Source organism: Pezoporus occidentalis, unplaced genomic scaffold, assembly GCF_034315485.1.
Source record: "Pezoporus occidentalis ecotype Australia unplaced genomic scaffold, CSIRO_AGI_Poc_V1 ctg61, whole genome shotgun sequence".
In the NCBI taxonomy this organism is placed as follows: domain Eukaryota; kingdom Metazoa; phylum Chordata; class Aves; order Psittaciformes; family Psittacidae; genus Pezoporus; species Pezoporus occidentalis.
In genome coordinates this window covers 1,566,377-1,593,994 of record NW_026915955.1, presented here as the reverse complement: position 1 = coordinate 1,593,994, position 27,618 = coordinate 1,566,377, and the positions used below count along the sequence as shown (strand labels likewise).

The 27,618-nt window shown below is 40.7% G+C and overlaps 1 long non-coding RNA gene across 1 annotated transcript in view; it reads left to right on the top strand.

Annotated features, from left to right (window-relative positions):
- The first annotated feature begins 18,344 nt into the window (after positions 1-18,344).
- The window catches only part of LOC134174567 (uncharacterized), a 33,757-nt gene continuing 24,483 nt past the window's right edge, over positions 18,345-27,618 (top strand). Inside the window, exon 1 of the long non-coding RNA XR_009968695.1 lies at positions 18,345-18,458. This is a non-coding gene — a long non-coding RNA (uncharacterized LOC134174567). The remainder of the gene's footprint in view (positions 18,459-27,618) is intronic.

The window sequence follows — 27,618 nt, the reverse complement described above, 5'->3', positions numbered from 1 at the left end:
TCATTTTGATTGTCTCAAATTGCATCTATGAGTAGATGATAAGGCCCAAATGTTTATTTGTTGGTCAAGATTTACCACACATAACTTTAAACATGTGAAAGTTTGTTGGCTAAGTCTGTGCCTACATCACCATTTTGGTTGAAGGCAGCAGCATGCTTTTAAGTGAAACCTCTGATCATGGCCCCTTGCTGCACACTGGTTTGGTTTTGTTTGGTTTGCAGAACAGTTTCAGTGGGTTGAAGCTTGATTCTTCTATAGGAAAATGAGGCCAGAAGCTCTACTTTCAGGACCAAAATGCTTTCTAACTTCTAGTGGGGACATAAGGGTGCTGTTCCAGAGTGGTCCTTTAGACAGCTCTGAACTACCAGCATGAACTCAAGCAAACCTCCTTGAACTGCATGCAGTGCTGATGTTGCTTTGGCTTCCTTGTCTGTTCCAATTGCATTGTTAATGCTGATAGAGCCCAACCCTCGGCAGCTCATGTCATGCCTTCTTATAGAGGCAGTAGAAACAAATAAGCAGAGGTAAATCATTTTCTTTGTCTGCAACAGCTCTCTCAGGACAAGATAAATGGAAAGGAAAGTTTATATGTGCACAGTGAACTTTGTTGTTGAGAGTGAAGACAGTCAATCCCTGTCCTGCATGTACAGTTCTAGATATACTTAGCAATAGGTAAGGAACCAGCTGCAGACCACTTGCACATGGTGCTTAGAAGGAATGATACTGCAGCCCTGCATGGCAGGAGAGGACATGGCCCTCAGGGGAGCCAGGGACCCCTCACACAAGTGTGATACAAGCTTGGAGCACTGTTTCTAGAACTGAATATACCTGGGAACAAGAAAGAACTTCCCAGTTTGTAGCCCTGTAAAGGATATGCCCATTCCTGGTGCATCCTGTAAACTCAAATTTTGTAAGCTTCAGAGGGGTACTGCACTTCCTTCTCCAAGTTCCTTACAGCTCTACATTTTACCCAAAGAAGAAAAAGAAATCCCTCAAAGAAACAAACATTTTATGTAATCAAGGACATACAGAAACTATCTGCATTGACAGACCCAAATTCATAGAGGCCGTATAGAACCTACTCTATACAAATATCATCATATCGTACAGAATAAAATTCACCTTTTCTTTTTTCTTTGAAGTTAACTGCTGTATTTCAGATTGAAAGAAGTAGTTTTATAGTTTATCCTGTGGCTAGTTCTGTTTAATAACTTCTACAGTATCCATTCTCTGGTCGTCTAAGAACTCACTGTAGCAGTCGCCAAACATGCAAATCTATCAGTAATTACACTTTCATTGCCCATGAGAAATAGTCTTGTAAAGTGTTGAATGGATGCAGTTCTTCGGTGCTGAAAGTATTTTTTAAAGGCTTTTTATTATCTTTTACTGTGGTAATGGTTAATACACACTCTAAACATTAAAGTTTAATAGAAAAAGTTATATTTGATTGATTATTTTATCAAAATGTTCCTTTTCTGATCTCAGAGGAAGGTTGAAGCCAACCAGAAATACACAAGTGATTTTGTCATCTATCAAAAGTTTATTAGATAATGTATTTCACAAAGAAAATCTATTTGTCACATATGTTTGACTAATCTATTAAGCAGACATGACTTCAAAGGATGCAGAGGTGCAATAACATGTTCACACAGAACAAGTGGCAGGACTGGGATGTAACACTTGCAAAGTTAAAGTGACATAAACATATGCTACAGAAAGGAGAAATATCTATATATATGGCAAAAGATGAAGCCAACTGAATTTGTATTCTGGCTATGCATTGCTACATACTGGTTCTGGCTATAATTTTTTTAATAGATATGCTGCTCTGTCAGGATCAAAAGTTTCTGAGGAATGTGCTGATTTTAAAAACATTTTGTTTCTAAAGTGAAAGACAAGATATATGAGCATTTGAATTTTACCACAAAAATACATCTTTGATTTTACACTTTCTATATTGGAATATAAAGATTAATATCTGAAGTGAAAGAAATTGAAATATACAGTTTCCTTGACCTAAAGACATTTTTGACAGCTTGGTTTACAGTATGTATTTTGATTTTTATTCTGACTTGAATCAAAACTGATTTCATTATATTGAAATTTTGCAGATTTTAATTCCGACTAGTTCAGTTACCCAGACATTGAAAAGTTTTTATTTTAATATTGTCCTTTCCTAATCCCCACGACATCAAGATGGCAAAATAAAACAGCATTTTGGTTTTGACTGCAAAATGTAGCATACTTGACAATTATACTTTCTTCTATGTATGGGAGGGTATGTTTCATGAGATGCACTTTTAAATCGTACGCGGTACTATTGTTCTAACTCAAAACCATACTATCAGATATGATAAAGTGGCCAGATTATTAACTCATTCAATATTTACATGCTTGAAAACAAAATTCTTCATGTTCACATTGCCACTTGGTCTCTTGCAGTTTTTAATACTTTGCTGTTGAAATGCTTTCTGTCATACTTTGGACTCTACCTCATTTAAACTAGGATGCTGAGCACTGAGAAGTGTGTGATCCTTTCACCTTTGGACACTTGGTGTGAAAAGCAAACAAGCAAGTTAGTCTTGCCCTAATAGGAAGTCTGCTAGTCTTGCTTATACAATGTGCCATTTCTCCATGCAGAAGGAGGATCATGTCAAAGATAGTAAGATACAGCAGCTAACAGCTCTTGGGCTAATAGCAAAACTTTTATGCATTTTGACGTTACCTTTTCTGGCCTGAGGAGGAATGGTTCAAAAATAAATGAAACAAATAAAAACACTCATGTTCCAAAATCTGTATTGATTTCCATCTTAGGAACACAGTCTGAATGACTGATCAATATTTTCACTTGTTCATTGGTGAAAATGTTCCTTCTCAGATACTGGGACCTGTGAGTGTTTGCTTTTGACAGTAAAAATCTCTCTGGTATTGACTGCATAGATAAATATTTTTATTGTGAGAAAAAAAAGAAAGGGAAGAACCTGACCAGCTATAGGCATAATAGGGTGCTTTAATGCCATGATTTCAGCTCACCAGCATTTACACCAGACAGAGCTGGAGGTGACTCAGAACATCTGAAGCCAAAGAAGCACCAGCACCTGAGAGAGGGAGCTTGGTCAGATCCAGAAAGGTCTTACAGGACATTGCATCAGCTACAAGGACACTGCACTATCAGAAGACTGGATTTAGAGTGTGGGCATGTCCCCACTGTGTTTCTGTGACAAGAGCCAGCTTGCAGATTGCCTCCTTGAGACCATCAGGTTTTCAATGGAAGCTAGTGAAATACATGGTCAGATTTGGTTTGGGAGCCATATACCACTGGCTTCAAGATCCTAGATCTCTTTTACCCTTTTGGAAATCGTAACTGGCCTCTTTATCTCCTAACATGGACTCCAGCTTCTGCAAAGCTCAGCAAACAAGGCTGGGAAACAAGCTGAATCTAGAAAATATATGTGAAATCCAAAACTATGACCTTCATCAGAGAGGGACTGCCCTGCAAGGCTTAGCTTGTTACATTTTGCTCTTCACTCTTTTTTTTTCAAGATCCATGCCTTCCTGATGTTCAAAATAGAGATACTTAAATTAATCCAAGGAAATGCCAAGTGATAGCTTTAAATTCCCATTCATGGCAGTGAATGGGTGAAAAGTGAGCTTAGTAGTTTCAAACTTTGCTTCTGCTCAGCCTAGCTGGAAGTCTTCATACACCGCTTCAGACATCCCTGTTTTTCGGTTCTCCTGGATGCCATGATTCTCCTTCTGAACAGACAAATAGCTCATTTCAGTACTGGACACCTGATGCCTCTCCCTGGGGAAAATACCCTGGCACAACTTTGACAGGGTTTGAACACATGGATTTTAGACAAGAGCTCGAGTAGATTAAAGCATTAATTTGCCTAAATTCCCCAGCTACTGTGCTTGAAACCTTAGGGCATCAGGTTAGTTTACTAGGCACAGCATCTCTATGTACTTTTATTTCACTGGTGTTTTATAGCAGGATATTGTCTTGTACAGTTCTTCTTATCTACATTTTTAATGGGTGTTTATAGTTTGTGGCAAACAAATAAATAAAACACCCTTTTAGAATTAGAAAACTGAAATGTAATACATATAAACCAATCAAGGCAGTCCTGCAATCTGACAATGATTAACCACAGAAGCAGCAAAGCGAAGCTCTTGGAACTTAAAAAGTTCTCAAAACCGAAAACCAAAAAACCCTTCCAGTGATCTTTTGCATAGGTTAGTAACCAAAACTACCGAATATACCAGGTGTTAGATTGAGCTCACCATCAACAATCAAACAGATTTCATTTTCATGAACTTTGAAGCAATTTTATGTTGACTGTGAGGAGTATGTGTGCACTCCTGTGGCCCTGTGCTAGCTTGCTTGGGTGTGCTGCCTGCACACTCACTTGGCTTTGACTGGAATGCTGTGATTTTGCAGTCCAGATGATGGTGGTGGTGGTGGTCGTTTGGGGATGACTTTTTTTTTTTTTAACGAATGAGGCTCATAGAAAGCAGAATAAATATTGTGATTTTGCATGTGAAAACACGGCTGGGAGGTTCTAAAGTAGAGCAAGGTCATTAAAGTAAGAACAGCTTTTCTCCCTCCAGGTCTCTTAATTGACTGCTTGAATACTTTCCATCTGAAAATGACAGAGACAATGGGATCCTTCACAAAAATGTGATAACTACCATAAAAATTTGTTGAGAAAACAATTAGGTCAGTTCTGCTTATTTCAGTACTAAAACGACTCATCAACAGAATTGTTAAAAGTTACCATATTCCAGCACAAAATAAAACCAAAATCAGCATAGAACTCATTATTCAGAACTTTATTTTCAAGTTAATAACATGCTCAGTAGAACAGAAGAAGCTGAATAATAAATGGGTACTTGTGGCAATGTGCTGAATGTTTTTACTTCAGAGCATTTCAGCCTTCATAACTTTTTCACGTGTGCCCAACTTTAGGCAGATCAGTAATCCTGACTTAGCTACATCCTTGGCTATGTGCAAACACGTAGATGTGTCATGGAAGGTTGTAAAAGTATTTTTTGATCCTACAGCTGTTAACACCACTGTGGTTTGTGGTTGTGGTGAGCCCTGCCTCTGCAGACCAGAGATTTCCAAAGAATATTAGTCACTACATTTCTGCACCTCACCAGAGGCAGAAAGTTCTGGAAAACTCAAAATGTGTTATTTAAGCACTTTCCAGCTCACCTTAACACTTACCAGGAGTGCGGATAGCCACCATGCTTTGTGCTGAGCTTCAGAATACCCTCAGGTTTGTCTGGCATGGTTATGCACAGTGCAGACACAAGGGAGGGGGAGAGCAGCAGACTGGAGGAACAGCATAGTGACTCCACACCAGACCATGGTATGGAAAGATGTGCTCTCTGCTACGCAAAGAACTTTCCATTAGCAACTTGAAAATCTCATGATTTTCTCTTACTATTTGCATCGATTTTCCAAGCTATTTCAAACCAAATTTATATACATGTCTTTCATAAAGTAACACACGTGTGTTCTCAGGTATCTTCCCCAAAGGGTACATTCTTCTGCTCTTGTGCCTCTCGAGTCCCCACTAACACCACGGGCTGCCAGCAGTGCCATTAAGTATTACAGGGTCCTTGTTCAAAGGACTTTTGAATGGAAAAATGTATTTGTGGTATTGGACAATAGAAAAGGTGAATTACCTTCTTGTTTGGTTGGTTTTTTTAGTTTAATGACTGACATATTTACATTATGTAGTTATGTTCAAGCTAAAAGTGACAAACAGTTTTCAGTAGAACCCTTGATCTTGGAAAAGACCTATTGGTTTAATAAATTTTTGGATGCACAACAAAGGAATGAGTGAACCCGCATATATACTTATAAGTGTATATATGTACTTATACATGGATATATATGTATCACCATATAAGTTCCTACATAAGGAATATATAAAACTGTAATTCAACCAGAGGAGAACAAGGAAAGTCTGACGGCAAATCTTTCTGATGGCAAATGGCTTTCACTTCTTCCCACTTTTGATGATTTTTTGCCGTTCTTAAGTTGTAGGACTTTTTATTTAATGCTTACAACACAAGGCTTCTAATCAGGAGAATCTCTGTTTTGAGTATTTTCACTAATGAGTCACAAGGTCGTTAACTAATCAGTTTTGTTGCGATGTGAACATGCAGAGGATCAGATACAGTCAGGAAGTTTAGTAGCAGACTTTTGAAAAAGCAATTCCCATCATTTTAGCATTAAGTTATTCTCCAAAATAGGCAGCCTCCCCACTTTCTGACAATATTATTTGGTGCTCACAAAAAGCTTTTATAGTTAGTTTCTGAAGGCTGGAGCAGTAACTACAAACAAGCTTTTCCTCCTTTTGGGGGTTCACTGCTCTCGTGCAGCTGTTGTTTTAGCCTCCTGTACAAATAGATTTAAAAAATAGGCATTTCCTTACATATAACGGTTCATGGCATCTGGAATGACAGGGTGGGCAGATTACAGTAAATGGTGTTTGGAAAGAAATGTTGTGAAAACAAAGAAAGCCACATAGGAAAACACTGACAAAACCATACAAATACGTGGCTTATCTATTTTGACTATTTTCTTTCTTTATGTTTTGGAGGTTTTCACAGAACCCATGTGGCCCTCACTTCCAGGCACACAGTATGTGTGTTCAGGATTCTCCAAATGGAGAGAGTAGTCTGAAAAACTGCGAATATAATTAGATATGGAATACTTTTAACAGCTGGAGGGATTTCACACTTACAGCCCAATTTACAAAACTTTGGGCTTGGCACTGTTTCAACACTAGCACTGGAAGTAATGATTTCCCTGGCATTTTTTTGGCTCCTGAAGTTATTTATGTCCATACATACATCATTTTAAAATCACACACACACAAAAAGAATACTTCTACCTGGTTAGTGATAAATGAGCAACTTCAGAAGTAGTGTCAGAAAGAAGTCAGAAAAAAGTGATCCCACACAAGGCCCATACTTAAAAATTACAGCTAATTTCTCTCCCTGTTTATAAAAGGTCTTGTGGAAGTTTCTTGTGCCACTGAAAGTGTTTAAGACATTTTTCTGATAATATAATGGAGTAAATATATGGAGATTTGCCAAGAAAAAATATTAGCAAGTAGCCAACACATCAAATGCGTTAGCTAGGAAAGCAGACTTATCAAGTAGGTGAACCAGATAGTGTTTCTGAGATGAGATCTAGAAGAAATGAGAACAACAACACAAGGAACAGATTATTATACTTATCATCTTCATGTTTTTTTCTTGGCTGTGTTTTGATAGTAGAATAAGAAGCCTGTGCAGACCCTGAATTCTGTTGTAAAATGAAATCCCAGCCATTCTTGTTCTTACAGCTCCTGTGCATGATTTCTTTTCACATTTGAGGCTCTAGAAGCTAAAATAAAAAATCCATCTTATCAGAGCATGTTAAAAATCAGAGCTTTCCTCTCAAAAGGAGAGGGTTATAGCTCTCACTAAAGCAATATCTGTGTAGCATCCCACAGCTGTTAAGTCTGTATTAGAAGAAAAATACATGTCTAGTTCTCTGATAGTTTGTAGATACTAATACTGATATAGAAAAATTGGAGTAAGCCAAGGACTTTATGATAACACCCAAACCAGTGCTTTTTGAAATATGTACCGTTTGTGGAAAAATATATCATGTAAGATCCTGGCAATGATGCATACTTATTTTTTGCATTACGTAGATAAATAGTTCCAAAAGTGTTTTTACACAGAGATACAAATGTATGCTCTATTTACAGCCAGTGAAGGGGGAAGATATTCACGTCCTTCTCTTAAAGTTTGCAGAGTAGGTTCATGGCTGCAGATTTCATGTTGACAGAGCTACTCTCCTCTTGAAGGATGTAGAATAGGCACTTGAAAATAGGGACTTCTTGTGTTGTACAGCCTCCTGCATGTATATGATTGTGTACTCAGGATCAGCCTCATGAAAATAAGGGCCTTTTTACTTCATTTCCCAACTGCCTTACACCACTGGTAGCTCACACGCTGCCTGCTATTTGGAGGAAGAGGGGGCCACTTACTCTATCCATTAGTGTCAGCCTGGAGCCCATGGGATTGAGGCCTCTACCAAACATGCCAATAAGAGGCATGGATATGGTGACCAGACAGCTGCTGTACGGAACCAGCATTGCTGAAGGCCATTTAATGCCAAATAACCATCTCACAGTGAAACCTCTGGCTTCACCAAGCCTAGGTGGGCTTCACATTGGCAATGAGATGCTGAGAGGACTGAGATACCTTCAGCAGTGCCCCAGGATGCACCCTGCCTGGGCTCTGTTTAGTGTTTTGGACTGCTGATCTCCCCTCAGACTTTCAGCCATGATGGGGTTTCATTAAGCTATTGCATTATGAATAAAACTAGTTTCAACCCTAAAGGCACAAGCATTCTTCTGCTCCTCCCCTGATTCCACCCCCCTAGAAACAGCTTTTAAATTTTGCAAAGCTGAATGCCATGATGAAAAAACCTACTGTTCCAATACTTTTATTTGTACTGCCAAAACATCTACCTCTACCATTAACCACCACGAGGGCTTACCCTAAATTCCTGTCAGTTACAGCAGCAAGCATGGGCTGTAAGCATTCATTAATACCACAAGTAGACAGGAAGGAAGACATAAGGACAAATTCCTCATTGATCCATATGTTTAATATATAGCACGTATGTTAAGAATTACATTTTAACACTGTGGCATGTCTCAAAAATAAAAATTTGGGTAGTCTGAAAAGAGTTGTGTTTGAATGTGAATTGATAGCAGGACAGTTTTATTGCTAGAGGAAAGTTACCACAAAAAAATCCATAAAGGTTCATTTGGGTAAAATAGATACAGGAGTGAGAACTTACTTTGCTTGTACCCAGCCCTACAAAAATAAGAAAAATACCAAAGGTATATATTTATAACTCCATGCCTGTCATGTGGATTATTGAAATATTCATGCATCTGATCCAAAGTCCTCTAAAACCAATCCCTCCCCAGCCTCTGGATCATGTGTGTAAAATCACACAGATAAATCTCTACCAGATTGGGCTGTAAATAACTACACTTCCTGCTCCACCCCATATCTAATAGCTTTAATCTCTTTCCAAGGGCCTTTGCAGACATCATCTTAGAAAGACACCTCTATCAACTTCAACAAGCAGTTGAATAGGAGCCTCCAAGGGCTGTAATCTTGCTATGGCAGCTTGAAGAGGAGGGTCCGCTCACCTACATCCACCCTGGCATGTGCCAGCTCCAGGTACCCACCTTGACTGTGCTCTTGGCATGGAAAATCAGGCCAGCCTCACTGAGTTTTCCCACTGCCTAGCGCAGACACCCTAATAAACCCTACTTCTCCACTTCCGTTTTTATTTTAGCACCTGTGAGGGGAGAGGTGAAATGCAAGATATGCATGTGCCAAACAAAGGATGTCAGCTGACAGCTGTCTCCGCTAAGGAGGCAATGTCATGAGCTGGTGTGATCAAACATTGGGAAGAAATATGTTTCTAATATTAATAAACACCTGTCTGGTGTTACTGTGCCTGCTACACTTCTCCAAGCCAGATAATTAGTCACCTAAAACTGCTAAAACAATCTTCTAAACCCTATCACTATATGCATTACAAGGTCAGTCCAAACCTGCTCCAAATTCATGCTGAACACCCCACAAACTCCTGACATGGCCTTTTGAGTCAAGGAGAGCTGAGAGTTCCCGTCCCTCCCTGTGAGCTGGATCTAGAGGGAAGCACACTCGAGGGCATAAGGCTTTCTGGCCACAGCTGCCACCCTGCCTCCACAGCATTGGAAAGGCAGGGGCACAGGGCTGGGGAGGTGCCTGGGTAGAGGCTCATCTCCTCGTTTGCATGCATCATGGTTCAAGCTGGCTGGAGTGCTAAAACTCACTGGAAATATCACAGGCACCCTCAAGTTCTGTGGGATTACTTTAAACACGGCGTTTTGCAGGATCAGGGCCCAATGTGGCCATCCGGTACCTTTGGTATAAAGAGGTCACTCTCTTGACCTGGCTGCAGCCCCCACCTCACTCTGCCAAAATAAGCTTCCCTCCTACTTTTATCTAGCTGTGTGGACAAACCCTGATCCTGTTACATAAATAACACTGGCCCACTGGAAGCCATCCAGCCATTAAACCTCTTGATTCAGAGTTTAAGCCTGAGATCAGGATAAAGTCTAATGCGTGTGGATTGGAGATTATCCCACATCTGCCAACCATGGTATGTCAGCATCTGCTGAGCACCTGGCGGGGGTCGTGGTCATATCCAGCCTACAGATCCGGTACAGCATTTCCTATATTCCCTTCTCTTACTCAAGTGGCAGGGCGTCATCAAATATGTATTTCTAAGACAGATTGACCCCTAATTGTATATCATGCACAGCAGCCCCAGCTGAGGACAATATGTCAGCAAAAGCAACTGTGCCCAGCTCCCACAGCCCACATGCAGGACTGCTGCTGCCGCCAAAGGTATAAAGCCTTGGTTTGAGCTGTGCCACCTGACTATGCATGGCTGGGCAAGTGTGTGTGCACAGAGTATAAACAGCCTTTTGGATTTGCCTGATGTGTAGTCATTATCTCTTGAGAAATGACATGAAAAGTCATCTGTAAGAATTGAAACTAGCCAAGGATGTAGGTTAAGATCCAAGGGAAAGACTACGATTGTTTCACCAGATCTCAGACTTTACCTGTACTGCAGCATTATCTCCATACTGCCTATCTCAAACAAAGATCTGTTAGCCCTTCCTCCTTCAGCTGCACACAGGAGTATGGCAGGAGCCCTATGGCAGAATATTTATTAACACAGAATGGTGTCCTTTGTCTCCCTGTGCACACTGACCATTTCTGTTTCAATTGTACATGCAGTTTTCCAAGGCTTCCTTCTGCAGGTTCAAGCTCACAATAACTAACTCTCCTTCATGTGTACTATAGCAGGCTGCAGCTATTGTAATAAAATAGCTGTGATCTTCAGCAACTGCAATAGAACATTGTCTTGAGATCAATTTCCTTTTACAATAAAGTCTTGGCTTTGCCTCAGCATTTATGAAGTGGTGGGAGGCTGTTATCCATTGAAATTATCTCTTTCATATACTATACCATAAAAATATGGCCCTCTATGTGTAGTGTTATAAAGGTATTTGGCTGACTGACTGACTTTAACCACCCAAGAAGAGTAATAAGTTCAGTAATCCTCCGGAAATGCATAGCCTGGAGTGTGTTATTGCAGCTAGTACACAGTGCACTCTACAAAAGCAAATCACCAAAACAATTAGATTTATGCATTTAAAATCCTTGATTGATACAGCCTTGACATAAATCAGAGTTAGAAAAATACACTGCTGGATTAGCAAACCACATTATAATAGTGTGGCTTGCAATACCATTTTGCTGAGATATTTACAATACAAACAAAATCAATTACAGTCTTTAGCAAATTGCTGTTGTTACAGGGTGCTATGAATAGACTGTGCACCTAAACTTTTAGTGTGCGTAAAACAAATGCAACCATGTTGTATCTTGGGACAGATTGTTGGGCTGTTGTCTGAGAATGGCCAGGCCAGTGAGCTCTTAAACTGCACTTCAAGAAAAAAGCTTCAACAATGTGCCATAGGTGAATTCTGGTCCAGTAATGGACAGAGGAGGGACAGGAAAAAACATCATCAAGTGTATAGCCTTGCAGAAATGGTGTAAGATGCAGAGACTGGTGAAAGTTCTACCAGACTTCAGGTATGTAACCAGACTGCTTTGAAGTTTGGCCATGGTCCGTATCACTACATGGTCAACTCAGCAACTGGGACACTGTTCACTTCTGGAGGGCATTACTGTTAGTTCTCCCTCCACTGAAGCTCCCATAGCCCATAGTACAGTATCTTTATTGTATCCCTGTATCTCTACAGGAGTGAGCAATCAGCAGGAGTGCAGACTAAAGGTTTTTCTGGACCCACAATTAAATATTAAGATGGCAAACTGGAGGGGGGGAATTCTCCTTGAGGCCATGGTTCCTAGAGAACAAACATTAACAAAAATAGATACTGACTGAAAGAGTAGATATCCTCCAAAATAATAATACTACAGTTTATGTCAACCCAAACAGCAGTGTTTCATTTCAGCCATCTCACGGCTGTGAGAAGACAGCAGGAAGAAAGGGCAGCGGATGCACTGTGTGCTGGTTTCAGAGTGCTTTGTAATTACATGAGAACATTTTAAGACACAAGTAGATTAAAAAAATAGACAGTTGACCAAGTCACCAATTATCCAGTAGTCAGAAGGCTAGTGTACCAGGGGGTTGCTACTTTCAACGTCAGCTGTGGGAACAAGGAGGCAAAACCATTGCTGGAAGAAATGATTGGAATAAAAATTACAAGTAGATATTTGGAAGTTGGTGAGTTCATAGAATCATAAATGTTTTGGGTTGGAAGATACCCAGTTCCAACCCCCTGCCTTGGGCAGGGACACCTTCCACTAGACCAGGTTGTTCAAAGCCCTGTCCCACCTGGCCTTGAACACTGCCAGGGGTGGGGCAGCCACAGCTTCTCTGGGTAACGTGTGCCAGAGTGTCACCACCCTCACAGTAAAGAACTTCTTCCTTATATCTAATGTGAATCTATCCTCTTTCAGTTACTTGGGTGAACACTCAGATCACAGTGACAGTCCATCTGAGGCCACATCATCTATTTTACACATAGCATTAAAAACTGGCAAGATTGTTCCCAATAAGCATCTCCTGAATTTAAGATCAGTCACAGATTTTAATTCCCTGTTCTGAGAGTAAATAAATGGTTGTTCGTGTTGAGAGTGAATTAGACAGGGATTCCGTAAAATGAGATTGGCTGTGTTTCTGCTGTTGTGTACTTGAGCCACAGAAGAAAGGATTATCACTACTAGTACAGCATGGAACTTTGAGCTGGTCAATCATCTGGCACAGCAGAAAATAATCCAAACTCAAAAATGCTAAACAGAGGTAATGTGGCCTGACTTTGACAGTGAGCAGGGATTCGGCTGGAGGTAGCCTTTTCAAGCCTGTTCTACAATGCTGTTTCTTACAATTTATGTTTCAGCAGCAGGAGAGGAACATTTGAAATTTGACCTGCAGTTTGAGGTAAACAATACGCTTTCCTCCTTTTCTTTTGCTTCTGCCAGAGTGCAGAACCCTGAGGAAGGGGAAAGATTTTACCAGTAATATTTATTACTGAGTCAAATCTCTCTGTATTTGTACACTTTGCGGCCAACCCCACACCCCACATAAATCAACATAGTTCCCTCAGAGTTGCATTGCTTTGCTCCGCTGGTGATGGAGTCCAGAAAGAATAGGAGAGGAATAAAACCAGAGATTCCTGACTGCCAAGAATAGAAGGAAGTTAGAGTAACAAAGGGCTGGGCAAATAGAAAGTGATGCTTACGAAGTCTGTGCATTTTCTCAGTATATATTTGCTTCTTACAGTAGAAGCCCTGCAGGTCAGGTTTCAATAGCTGAGAAGTTGCAGCATGGGATCAATTAATCTAGTACTGTATTACAAGGAGTAGTTTATCAATGTGTTTCTTTGCAAAACGGCCTGACAACTATTCTATATTCCACCCATTCCAGTGAATCTGGTAAGAACAGAAATCCTGCGGCTGTCTCTGTTACTTTTAATCCCCTGGCTTCACTACCCTGGTGAGGAAACTGATGTCTGTAATGTGTCAGTGTAATCAAAAGTGAGTACTCAGTTCGTGCTGAAGAAGATATTCTTAATATGATTTGATAGTCTCAACATTGTTTTTTCTGGACAACTTTATTATGTGAAAATAGTCTACCTTGTAATAGGTGTGGTCAGCTGAAGTGCATATGGAGAAGATGCTCTGCATGGTGCTTGAACACCATCACACAGCTGATAGAGAGATGCTCTCTCTCCATCTTCCACACAGAGGTGTGCCTGAGGCTGTTTAAAGAGATCAGTTGAGATAAAGATGGAATACATTCATTTCCCATAATGTCACACAATCATAAAGATCCCTAAAACCAGTTTTTATCTCCCTTTTTTATGGAGGCTTGGCCTGGCTGCTATAGCCAGGTTCCATTTGCGGAGGTCTTTTATCTTAATGACAGTCCCCAGAGTAACTTCAGCTGTCTCAGCAGTATTGCCTCAGGAATGGTGAAAGAACTTCCAACTTCTGTGGAGGCTCGGGACATGAGTCCCTCAGAAACATGGGCTCTAGCAGTTTTCCAAAGAGCTATAAACGTAACACATCTCTGGTTGTACAATACATGCTTTTCAGGGCTCTGTGTACAGAGGACTGGATCTCATGATCAGTGACATGATGACCCCTGAGCTGCCCCTGTGTGGGGCAGCAGTGTCTTGGCTGGGGTATTTAGCATCCCATAGACCCAAAGTGTGCTGGAGCATTCTGCATCCTAAAGAGGGTGTGTAAAGGTAAGCAGGAGTGTTTGTGCAGGTTGTGATTGCTGTGATGATCTTCAGAGCCATGGCCCAAGAACTGTGCAAGAAATAAGTTATGAGTGCACATAGTGCTACTAAGTCCTACTTTGTCCATTACTACTATACTGAAATATCTTTTCCTGACCTTTGAAGTGCAATATTTCCCATTTTGTTCATCATCTTGAGCCAACTTGAGAATTGTGTTCAGAATGCCTTCAGATGCCTTAGACCAGGTGAGTAAGTTCATTTAGTCCTTTCAGAACTTGAAGAGGAACTAATGACAGGCAACTCTACAAATACTTTGCTATGTATATAAATTAATGAGCTACCATTTACCTGTTTCTATAAATGACAGAACTCAGATAATAATGTATTGCAATCAGTTTTTAGGATTTGACTACCAAGAGCTTGTTAAAAAAAAAACAAATATAACAGGAAAAAAAAGGTAAATAAATGAAACAATTGAACCTGAGGACATAAACTTTCATTGAGGGGCACTACAGTGGCCAGATGTAGGCACTTCACAGGCACTTCACTGCTAGGGGAAGAATAAATTTTAGATAGGCTTTTATTACACATGAGGCAACGGCTTTACTTATTCATTTAACACAAATACGCAAAGCCTGCCTTTGTACCACAGTGCTATCACTCTCTTGGCAGCAGAATTAAAGAGGTCCCCTTGTTTTGTTGGATATTAATACCAGGCTGCACTCTGAAATGTGATTTTAAAAATAGAAAGTTAATTGGTGGTGGGAAATTTTAGTTGAGGCTGATTAAAGGAAGCAACAAAATATATTGACTACTAAACCTCACTTCTTGTTTTAAGTGTGACCTGTAATGGACTCCCCAAAATCATTACGTGATCCCTCTAAGTATTCCAGGTTTTTCATTTGAAATTCATTAAACATTTGTGTGTCTGATTTTTGGGGGGTTTTCTGAAAACTTTTATAGTCACAGCTGCACTAGTTATGGATAGGTTTATAGTGCCTTTGCCCATCAACTGGCCCACATGTCCAGTCCAGTTTGTTTGATACCCTACCTTTCACAAGCGTTCAGCAGTTCTGGAGGTGTTCTTATAAAGCTGCCAGTAAATGTACCAGCTGGACTCATTTATGTACATGAGCAGCCTCATTCCGACTGCCTTACAAAGAGCCAGTGGCAGTAAATCTGTGGTCAGTCCATATATGTATTTTAAAGTATTCTTTTACACTTCTGAAAAGAAAATAATAAAACATAGCTAAGCTTTTTAGTAAGTTATATGTGATCTTCAGAAGAACTTGAATACTCCATGGTGAAAAAACAACCTTCTGAGAGTCCCTATTTCTTTGTAGTAAATTCTTTATGCTGTGCAATTAAAGCTGTTAGGAAAGTCTGCTCTCTTAGAAGCACACTGATGGACTGCCTTTTTGTAGAAAATCATGTGAACAAATTGCTCATTATTTCCTTTTGTGACTCTTGCAGGTGCAACAGGAATACAGGACTTCTTGAAGGCTGCAAACACCTTCTTCACATTGCCCAGGGAGATTTGGTGGTAAACAGGGCTGGTTTAAAATCTTCAAATGGGTGGTAGATTACGAAGGTGCAGACAAGCCACCATGAATGATACATGCAACAGTAACCTCAACAAAAATTAGCTCAGGTGAAAGGATTTCAGAAGATGGGAGGAAAAAATAAAAAAACAACAAATAATAAGGAAAAAAATTTTTCAGCCTCTTCAAATTTATTCTGAGAGAGATCCTCAGCCTAATGAGAGAAGATGTCAAGAAAGGGAACTGCCTGTCCCTGAATGCACTGGCCCACCTGCCAGCACCATGCTGCTCAGAAGAGCCTTCTTCTGGATATACTCACAACTCTCCTTGCTATGTGTGAATGTCTCAGTGCTGACATCAATTAGAGCAAGTTTTTATTAATATTTACCAATAGAGATTGCAGTCAATCCCATCTGAGAGACTTCCGGCTGTGAGGGAATTTGCCTCAGCACTTGCAGTAAGAGCAGGGTCCCTGTGATTTGTATTTCTTTAGGTTAACACGAGTATTCAGCTAACCATGTGTGTTATTGCTATAACTCACCAGTGTTTTTTACCAGAGCTAGTTTTCAAATTAATTCCCTGACAGCATGTCTACCGAACATAATTTATAGCTTCAGGGCAACAGTAGACTTTCCTGCCTTGTGTTTTACCACAGGAATACTTATGGCATGTCTTACTATCTCTACTACACCCTACAGACCAGTCTCTGTAGCTTTTCCTATGAGATAAGTAAATGGATTCAAGCTTCAGCAAGGAATATAGCTGACATTTTACCAGGCTGGCTACTGTGGCAATCCTTTTCCAGCCATAGTTCTGTTGCAAGATACTAATACACATTATCGGTATCTGTGCTCTAGTGAAGTCCTAGGACACTTTTCCTCTGTGAGGGTGCACCTTGTCTTCTTCCTCCCAAGTCTAGAACTTGTTTTCGTTATTACCACCAGCTAAAAATAAAATGGTTACAGCCTCCATATGGTGCACTGCAAAACATAAGCAGCGTTAAGAAATGAAACTCAGCATTTCCTAAAGCAACCTAATACTCACTTTGTTTTGGGGATGTATTTTTTACTTTGTTAAAATGTATTTGCTTCCAGCAGCTATCCCGTGTTCTGGAAGCCCTTTCCAATGCTTCAAATTGCATAGCAATTAACAGTTGCAGGGAGTGGTCAAAATGCAGTGCTGTCAACCAGTACGATCATAAGTCTTTCCTAACCCCACAGCTTGTAAGTCATGGAAATTCATGCTCTAGGAAGCTTGGAGCCAAACTGACCTGAGGGCATGGAGGCAACTAGCTGTGCTGCCAGTAAAGTGACCTGACTCAGGGGCTATGGCCAAGCCTATGGGCCCTGAAGCATCTGCACTCATGGTCATGCTTCATGGTTAATCCAGTCATCAGTTGCCTTCTGCTCACCACTTACATGTCCAGGGACAAAGTATTTTTCCACAGCTTTCCAAAAGGAAAGAAATACTTCTCTTTAGCAAATGGGACAATTATTATTCACTTATAACTTTTTAAATAACACCAGTAAATCTGTATCTCTACAAATTCTTACTATCCGAGAAATTACTTGGCAACTGGTCTTGTCGGGTGGAGAATTCACAGCCTACAGATTGCACTCAGATTGTGCCCTAACAGTTCAAAAACACTTCCAACATTTTTCCTATTGCATGGTTACTTACTACACAAAAAAATCAATAGGTTCTCTTTTTCTCTAAATTTCTTAAAACTTGTTAGTTGATTTTAACACTAACCTCCTTTAATATATTTTTCTGCCAAATTGAAAAGGTTTGACCTCAGGTGTGGAGCTAGACATTTCATATCTTCTTACCAGTGCAATGTTTGGGGACTAATTCTATTACTGCAGAGAAATACAATACAAACTTTATGTGTATGATATTAAGGGGGCAGCGTCTAGACAGAGACTGGGTGCCTCTAGACTTGTGTCTAGTACAGGGATTGATAGAAAAATGAAATCTCTTAGTAAAGCTTTCCTAGAAAGCCACATAAGCATTGATGGCTATATTTATGGGGCTAATATTTTAAACATAACATAATTGTGAGTTCAGCCATTTAGAATAGCAAATGAGTCAGGGCCTGATGTATGACTCCAACAAGCAAATGCAATAGATTGTCTTGGTGGTGTTTGGGGGGGTTCGTCTTTTTAAAAGAATACTTCTTAGTCTGCTTATGTCATTAACAGAAAGGTCATCAACTATGTCTAGTACTGATATTTTATCGCTAGTTTAACTGCAAATTTAAAATGCTTATGTGGTGTGCAAATTAGCTGCTGAAGAGCAGCCAGGAATGGCAGGTGACTGTGGCAGGGGATGTCAGAAGAGACTGGATTTTGGAAATGGGATGGCTTTCTTAAAATAGATCAACAACATGAGTCATAAAGAAATTTCAGGCAAACGAACTCCAACTGTTAGACTTGTAGGTAGAAACCTCTCCAGGGTCTCAAAGCTGAATCAAGAAAGCAGCAAAGTTGTGAGTATTGGAAAAAGTCAGTGGAATAAACTGTCAATGGTTTTGTACTTTTCATGTTGCCATGCTTTATTAGAGTATATGAAAATACTTTCATAGATACAGTAGAACATGTTGCATTGATTTACGTGCCTCCTGTTTGGGAGGACAAATTCTGAACAACTGAGGAAACGGTGCTATATTTAAACAGTTTTGGTTTGTGTGGAAGTGTGGACACTGAAAAAAATGGAAATCTGAGAAACCTAAAAATGCCCTTAAGCAGATGTTTATGTTTTCTAAATACTGAAAGAACACAGCAGGGGGCTGCCTGGCCAGAAGCCAGATCTTTTAGAAGAAAACCGAAATATATTTACAAAAGCCTTATATGGATGACTCCCCAAAAAGCCTAATACAAATAAGATACAAGGGGCAACTTGTTGTGAGGTCATCATGACTTTAACTTAAATGTCAGTGTAGTAAAATATATGGCTTTCCAGAAGGGACGATTGGTTTGGGGTATCTTCAGAGTACTACCTTGGTACCCAAAGTTCAGCATTGAACTTGTGGCATCCCAAACCAGCATCTGCATATGAATCTCATTCTTACTCTTCTTTGACAAAATTCATTGCAATGTAGGGGCTGTTAGACTGCAGTTCTGTTCATCATTATTACTGACTTGTTAACATTTCTCTCATGCAACTTCTGCTGTAGTGGATCTAAGGTTTATTATTATGACATAACCTGGAAAACATTTTAGCTTTTTTAATTCTCTTGGCAAGAAAACACTCCCATTCTGGGATGAAAAGATAACACAAATGAAACCAGACAAGGATCACTACATTTGCTAATCTGAAGTGAGAGATTAACGTTGTACTCTGGACTAGTTCTAAAAATATGCAGGGTTTTACTCCATTTTCAGAACAACACCTGCATCTGCTGAGGTGTGGAGAGAGGGAAGGGATCAACACTGATTTTCCAGTCTCTTTTATGGAATAAAGGTACTGTTGTCATGTTTTGCAGCTTAGCGATTTAAGGATTTGCATGTCACTACATCTTGTCCACTGTCACTTTGTTAAAATTGGAGTGCAAGAAAGCAAGAGAGGGCTCATTAATTACTTCAGCTTCTTGGTAGTAAGACGTGCTTTTGATTTTAAGTTTTTATTTAAAAATGCAAAGCAAAGTTATAACTTTCACTAAACTGTAAGGACAAAGGGCTCCTTCTCACTCTGGTGAGCAAGGGAGCAGTGAAATATATTGAGCCAGAGCTCTCTTTTTTTACTTTACTCATTGCTGCTGGGGCTAACTGGTTACTGAGCCCAGTGGCTGGTAAACTAAGATGAGTTCAAGGCCAGCCCATGAATGCTTGCTCATGTACTACCTTTCAGCTTTTTCCAGAATATACAATGGGTCTTTCTGATGCAAGGGATTACAATTCAAAGGGACTCTTGGGAGCCAGCATGCTTCCCCACTGTTCTGCTCTTTGTGAAAGATGTGTTGCTTGGTGCTCAGCGTTGTAGATGAGACTCCCAAACCAGAGAATATCTTACGCTTAGAAACAGAGGTACAGAGGTAAGAGAGAGCAACCCATATTAATAACAAAACTTCAGATCAGGCCCATGGGCACTTCCTGAACCTGTAGTTTCTCAATTGGCTTAAACTGATCAAAGTGTGTTTTGCTGCTGGAAAAGGTGCATTGGGTGCCTCTGCCCACATGTTTCAACAGCCTCTGTGCAAGGCTGTCTTCAGGTTTACCATGTTCTGTCTGAGACTGCATTGAGATATGACATCTCTAACTCCCATTCCTATCTTTGAAGCTTCATAAATCAGATATTTAACCAAAAGGAGTAATTTTAACATTTATTTAACCAAAAGGAGTAATTTTAACATTTCTTCCCATGAATTACCTACTGTCTTCCAGCTAACTTCCAGAAGACTAATATATTGAAGGTATACCTCAGATGAGACATTAACTAGTAAGACTAAACAAAACACAGGGACTACTGTCTACTATTCAACTCAGCTCAAGGTAAACATTTTATTCACTGTGAAAAAAGTGCTCTCCGTTATCTGAATTCCAGCTTTAATGTGTAAATTGCTATACACTGGAAAACATATCTTCAGGTTGGAGGAGACCTCTGCTCATCTCATCTAACCTCCTTCTAAGAGCAGGGTTGTCTTAAAAGTTGGATTGCTCAGGGCTGTGTCCAGCTCTGTTCTGAGTATTTCCAAGAACAAAGACTCCACAGCCTCTCTGGGCACCAGGCCCAGTGCCTGGCCGCTCTCATAGTGATATTTAGTTTTCCTTTCATCTCTTTTATCTTATTTTATTTCCTCTTATCAAGTGAGTATCTCTTGATGAAATTTATGCCTTTTGCCTCTTCACCTTGCAAGGTGTTCTTCTGAAGAGTCCACTGTATAGTGCCCTACAGATTGCTGCCCTATAGAGACCTGAGGTTTCTCCAAACTAGACAGGTCTTCACCCTTTCTGCACACATTGTGTGCAGCCCCTTAATCACACATTCAAGTGATCAGCAGCACTTTGTGCAACTATGTGAAAAACATCAGGTGGCTTATTGCTGGCTCTTGAATGAGACTTGACGCAATAGACAAAGTGTCTTGGATTCAAGTTGAACATTGCAATACAGAAGGACATCTTATAATGCAAAGGGAGTGAGTACTCCAGAATGTTACCTAAGTTCCCTTGTCTTGTGCCAACATGCCACCTGGGCCCTCTGCCATTGTCACCCCTTCCTACAGCACCTCACAACTGCAAGAACGGATTTTTGCACATGCCTATGGGAGAAACCTTTTTTGAGAAGAATGTGGTGCAGTATGGCAGTTGCCAATGTGAATTTGGGCAGGACAAGCCAGAATAGGTACAGAACTGCTGGCAGTGTAAACTTGCAGTGGACAAGCAGGGATCTCCTGATCTCCTGTCTATAACCTCATATAACCTAACTGGAACATTAAATATTATGGAACTGGAAAATCCTGAACATCACCTAAATGTTTCGCCTTTAACCTGTTGGTGGGCCTGATTTTATTCGCTTTTAAATAAGACCAGGTTTGCTTATATGAGGAGCTAATATGATAACTAAGCCCATTTTCAGCACAAGGGTGCAAATATCTTTTTCATTGTTCCTTCTTCATCTTCCAGAAGGACCACACTGTGCAAGAGGCGTTCAATGTCAGTCTTTTGGGGGGTTCACTGTAACAATCATGACTGTGGATAAAAGACTGGTTGGCAAACGATACTCTGTCACCCACTGTTGTGTCATATCCAATATCTTACATTAAGGAGGCTTTAGGGGAAATAATAATAATTTTGAGATGGAAAAAAATTAATAAAAGTAGAGGTTTGGCAAAAATAAATGTTTTATCAGGAACAGCCCTTGCCAAGCATAACATTTTCTCAGGAGCCAATCTTGGCAAAATGAATGTTTTATCAGGAGCAGAAGTTTGGAAAAAGTAACATTTTATCAGAAGTGGAGACTTAACAGAAAACACCTTTTTATCAGGAGTGAGGACCATGGCAATTTAAGGAGAAAGGCTTGCTGAAAGTGGAGTTTTATCAGGAGTTTTCCTTGAGGAAAATAGTGTTTCATGAAGGGCAGGAACTTTCCAAAAATAATGTTATTTTTAAGGGGAGGAGATGGATGAAAATAACATTTTATCAAAAAGAAGGGGGGAGGGATGGATTTAGTGAAGGTAGTGTGCTAACAGCTTCTACCTTCCAATATGGGAAGCTTTGTTCCTGGAAAAATATTATTTGCACACCAAGTGCTTGCACTAGCTAAAATGCTGGTTTTGACAAGCTGTGCTGCTGATAAAATGTTATTTTTGGCAAACCCATCTCCCAAAGATATGTTTTTAGAAAAGTCTCTTCAGAGAGATGTGCAAATTGACTATAATACCTGCAGCATAGCCAGGTACCTCTGTGAGCCAGATTTTCATCTGTTTATTAGCTCTTCATGGCTTCCTTTCTGCCTTTTGCTTTACTGTGATGATGTTGATGCACAGTACTTTGGATCCTGAAACACTGTTCTGCTTCCAAATGTAGGCCTCCTTCATCATTTTGTTTCCCTCAGGTGCTCACTAACCCAGACTGGTTGACTCTTCTCCAAGTGTGTGTTATGCATCCTTTCCCACCCGGGCTCTCTCCCCACACCTGGAAGATTGCTTACACCTTGCTTCTAACTCCCCCAGTCAGAGTTTGACACCAGTGGGCTTGAGATGTCCCGGAATTAAATGAAAGACCCAGCAGCAAAAGCCACATGGAAAGCCATGTGGAAAGATCTTCACTTTCCCCTTTCCAAGACTGAATCTCTTGCAAAGTACACGCTCACAAAAAGGAGCAGGAGAGAGTAAGGAAATGACAGGCTGAATCACTTACTATGATTCTACATCTCATCACATCTCAAAGTCATGCTGGACAATATATTCATCTGTTCCCCCTTGGAGTTCTGGGCAAGCACCAGTGTGAGGAGTCTCCCATATGTATTATCTGTTGGTATCACCGCTGGAACTAGGACCATGCATGAATGTAGGACTACAGCCTCTTAACAATTTGTTGCTTGAATATAAAAGTTGAGATGGCATGTACTAAACTGGAACCAGGAGAGAATCAATCACTACGACCGGATGGATGGGATTCTCCATGGACATTGCAGGAATTCGCAGGGCGTCATCAGAACCACTCACTGTTTATTTACAATGTCACTGAGCACCAGCAGGAAACCATGAGAAAGGCTGACTCAATAGCTATTTTTAAGAAAGGTGACAGGTGTGAGCTGGTCACCACAGGCCACTCTGTTGTCCTCCCTTCCAGGTACTGTAAGACACTTGCACCAGGAATGAAATTCCTGGCTATTTTGAGAAGGGAGGGGCTCTGAAGCTGAATTCAACTTGAGCTCTTCGTTTGAGGCTGTAAGAGAAAGAAAGTGTCCCGCAAGAAACTGGTGAATGAAAACAGACAAGCTTATGTGGTTCAGTATATTAACTACTTCAGCTGAAAACAGGTATGGGACATCTGAAACACATGAAAATTCCCATAGATCTGACCAAGAGGACTTAAATTTTCTTAATGTCATAAGAAAGAAAGAATGTCCTCCCGTGTTTCAAAGTTTTCCTAGTCTGAATTGGCTTTTTATCCAGGTTCCACTGAAGCATTTCTACATACAATTACTGTAAGTTAATGTCATTGTATTAGAGTGATTGGGCTTCATTGTAGCAAATTGACTTACTACTTGTACTATATTCATCTGTATATCATTGAGTTAGTGATGATTTGTCACTGTATCCCTAATGAAGTATTTGCTGGTTTACACCTTGGCTCTGTATGTGAAAGAGGAAGGACTGACTCCTAATGGCAAGAGACTCAGGTAAGATTCAGTTTTTCTGTGGGTGAATGGATCTAGGTAGTGAAGGCTTTTACAGGAAACCCTAGATGTTTGAATCCATCTTTTGTGATTACCAACAACAACCTGCAGAGAAGTTACAGAGCAGGGTAAAGTGGGTAATATCTCTCTTGGTACTAAGTAGAAGAACAAACTGGGGGAATGAGGGGTTCTGGGCTGACAAGGGAGGATTCAGGAAAACTACATCTGGGTCTCTGACTATTGCAAGTTCAAATGAACTCATACTCCAAAGAAATTCTTACCTGAACTCATTGACTAAATTTTGTTTTGAACTTGAAACTCTAGGAAGCCACTTTCATGGAAATCTATTTGTATCCAGTTTCCATGAGAAGCAGCAAATTCTTTCCAGTTCGTTGGAGGCTTTGCCTAGGTGATGCTTACCCAGATTTACAGCTGTGACTTTTCTGAATGTTTGCTCCTGGTGGAAAGCTTGGCTTACCTTTTCTGGACACCTCATTCATGCCCTACAACTCCCACTGAAGCAGAGCATTCCCCCAAGGACTTGCCTGCAGAGCTAGGCTGCGACCCGCTAGTGTTATATGGGTACAAGTAGCCCCTGAAGTAAATTGTCCTGCCGATTTCAACTTTGGAGCTAGAGTATCCCTAGAGAGCACTCTGTCCCCGTCCCCCCCTCCATGGCTGTGCTCCCTGCAGCCCTTCCTCTGTGTTTCCCTTAAACAGGCAAGAGAGCAACAGGTGCAGCAGCAAGAGGGCATCTGTCCTGGATTTTTCTCCTGTGTTTTTCAGTTGTTATAAGGCACTTACTAATAACATTGGACTGTTGTTGTTTTTTTCACTTGATTTCCAAAAGATGATTTGCAATATGGTGATAGTGATCTAGCCCTGTGCATGTATCGAGAAGGATTGGAACTATTTCTTTCAGGTTACACAAATGCTTCGCTTAAGCAGAGCCAAAGCAAGGTTTTGGCTTGGCTGCTGAACCAAAACAAACCAGCAACAAGAAGAAACAACGCACAAAACCCAAACCAAAACAATAATCTACTTCTATGCATAAGACAAACCCCAATGTCAAGTAGTTTCTGTCAGAAATTGTTCATGGTGCTCTTTCCTTGCATAGGATCTTTTTGTGCATCCCCAGCTGCAGTCTTATCATAGTCTTCCAGGAAACACCGTGACAGAAGGACCCGCAAGACCTTAGACCTCCCCATCAGAAATGGCTCTCAGCCTGATGTCGTGTGTTTATTATAGTAAGCTATGTCATTGACCTCAGGAGGACAAGGGCTTGGCTCCCAGCTATTGAAATTGCCCCTGATCTCTGTCTAAATAGCTGTTTCATTTACAGCTAAGCAGAAGATTTTAACAGCTGCAGAACAATTGAAGGGAGAATTCATAGTAACATTTAACAAAAACTGTAAATTCTTTTTTGGGAAGAGTAACGGGTTAAAATTCAGCCTTTGCTCATTTTTATGAAAATGGTATCTGAGCTGTTTTCAGGCTTTTCCAGGGTTCAAATAATACTGCATCCTCCCACTCAGACCTTGCATTTCTCAAACTTTTAGTATTGTAATACCCCATAATGCAAACATTATATTCAGTTCTCCTCTGCTCCCTCATCCAGGCCTTTTTGTCTTCCCTAAGAAAATCACAACACAAGTAACATTCAGGTCTTATTTCCTCTACCTATATTTCTGTCTCTGAAGGAAATGATAATGATGCCTTTAAATGGCTTATAGAGGTCTTCAAGTTTGGCCTCTAGTTTTGAAAACTTTCTCACCCCTCTTTTGTAAATGCTACTTTCTTTCTGTTTTCTTTGGGGTTTTTTGTTTGTTTGTTTGTTTTTTAAAGGAGCTTTAACCACCAAGAAACTCCTTCAAGAAGGGTTCTACTGCCTTCTGAGACAGTTCAAGCAGTTTTCAGGCTTAGAGTATACCAAGACACACAACTGTTGCACAGTATATCTGCAATAACATGCTGCTTAGCAGACAATACAGAATTGAGCAATACATATGTATAAATATATTTTTTGCTGTGGAATGCTAAGCTTATAGGCTGGTCAGTGTTTTCCCTTGAGCCCGCTGCAGGGCTCAGTAGTCCCACTCTTCAGTCCCACATCTCTGTCCCAGGCGGCCGCTCTGCTGCACCCTGTGGTGATCACAGAAAAGATGGCATTTTTCCCTCTTTGAATTCGCCTGGCTTCAGGGCTTTAAGTGAGACCATTAGTGTTATTGAACTTAGCATTTGGTGGTTTATATATGATAAAGGGGTTATTACACAGTGATCCCTGTATGTTTAGGTCAGCTGTGGCAATCAATCAAGGGACACTTTGCCTTTGACAGCACATGCTTCCATAAAAAAAATTCTCTGGCAGAGCCCTGTTAGCTAGTAATGACAGAGTAACCTCTGTCAAGTAATATACTTGATAAATTTTGCATGTGCTGTTGACTGACAGAAGCTTTGGCTTCCTGTCCGACCAGCATACATAAGCTTCAAAGAGCACAGAAACCTCTTTCTTCTCCCCCAGAGGAGCACCTGAATTCATGCGGGTAGAATCAGACCTGCCTCTGAGGAGTGAGTAAAACAATGCTGCACAAGGGAGAGATGCTTTTATGCTTTTTGCAAAGCTAAACTTGCTCTTTTCCCTTTCCTTGACTTTCCCTGTCACAATTACCTGAGAGTTGCTGGCTTTGCATGCTCGGCTGTGCAAAACATTTGCCTGGGCAAGTGGTCTATGGTGAAGGGGGTAAGTGTCCTTCCCAGTCCTGCTGGCCAAAGCTGCCTATCTCTGGGATCTGTGGTGCTGTGGTGGTCGCCCTTTGTTTAGTCTGTGTGCAGGCAGTAATTGTCTGCAGCTGCAGCTCCTGCCCTCTCGCCTGCTTTGCTTGCCTAGCTCTGAAGGTACAGCTGCAGCAGGTCCACAGAAGCATCCCAGGCTTTCCCACCATGCTGATGCTCACGGATGTTTTGGGATAGTCCAGCAGTAGTCAGCAAGCCTGGGCAGCTGGCATCATACCCAACAAGCCCAGCTTGCTGCTGCTTGCAACACAAGTAGCTTAGGTGCACATGGCCATGGAGAAGGCAAATTCACCAAACAGACCCCTGTCAATATCTGAGACATGTAAACAGGTCTGCTGGGCTCTTACCTTGAAAGACTCTGACCATGTACAGGGAGGTACAAGGGAATTTCTACCTACCCACGATCACATCCAGGCCAGAGAGCACAGCAGGTTTTGACTCTTCCTCTGTCAGCTGCTCCTAATACACCAGTTTGTATTTCACCATAGGTACTGATGGCTGTCCATAGTGGGTTCTGAAAAATTACATTCCCAAGTGGCCTAGCAGAGCTCACATGAAGGAGGCTTAAACCTGCTTGTTCCCTCACTAACCATGTGTAGCTGTTTGTTTTGGAAAGAAGGGGATTTCATCATTTGCTTCCACAGAGGCACAATCTGATTATGTGGGCTTAAGCCTGAAAACTACCCTAATCCTAAATTCAGCAATACATAGAGGCTGTCTAGAAAGTGTAATCTCGGCTCCCGCACTTGGCTGTATAGGGCATACCCATGAGGGAGGAGCTTGCAGCAGCACCCCACTGTCAATTACCACATGTACTAATTGGAGTGTAATTTAAAGGGACTCCAAAGCCCACTTGTCAACAGGTGTTCTTTAGGGTATACTAATCAAAACAATCCTATTTATGGAAAATGTTATTTAAAACTGACATGTAGGCTGCAATAATAAAGTGACACAGTTTCTCTGCAATTGCAACATCACTTGGTGAAAGCTAGCCAGAATGAGAAAATATAAAC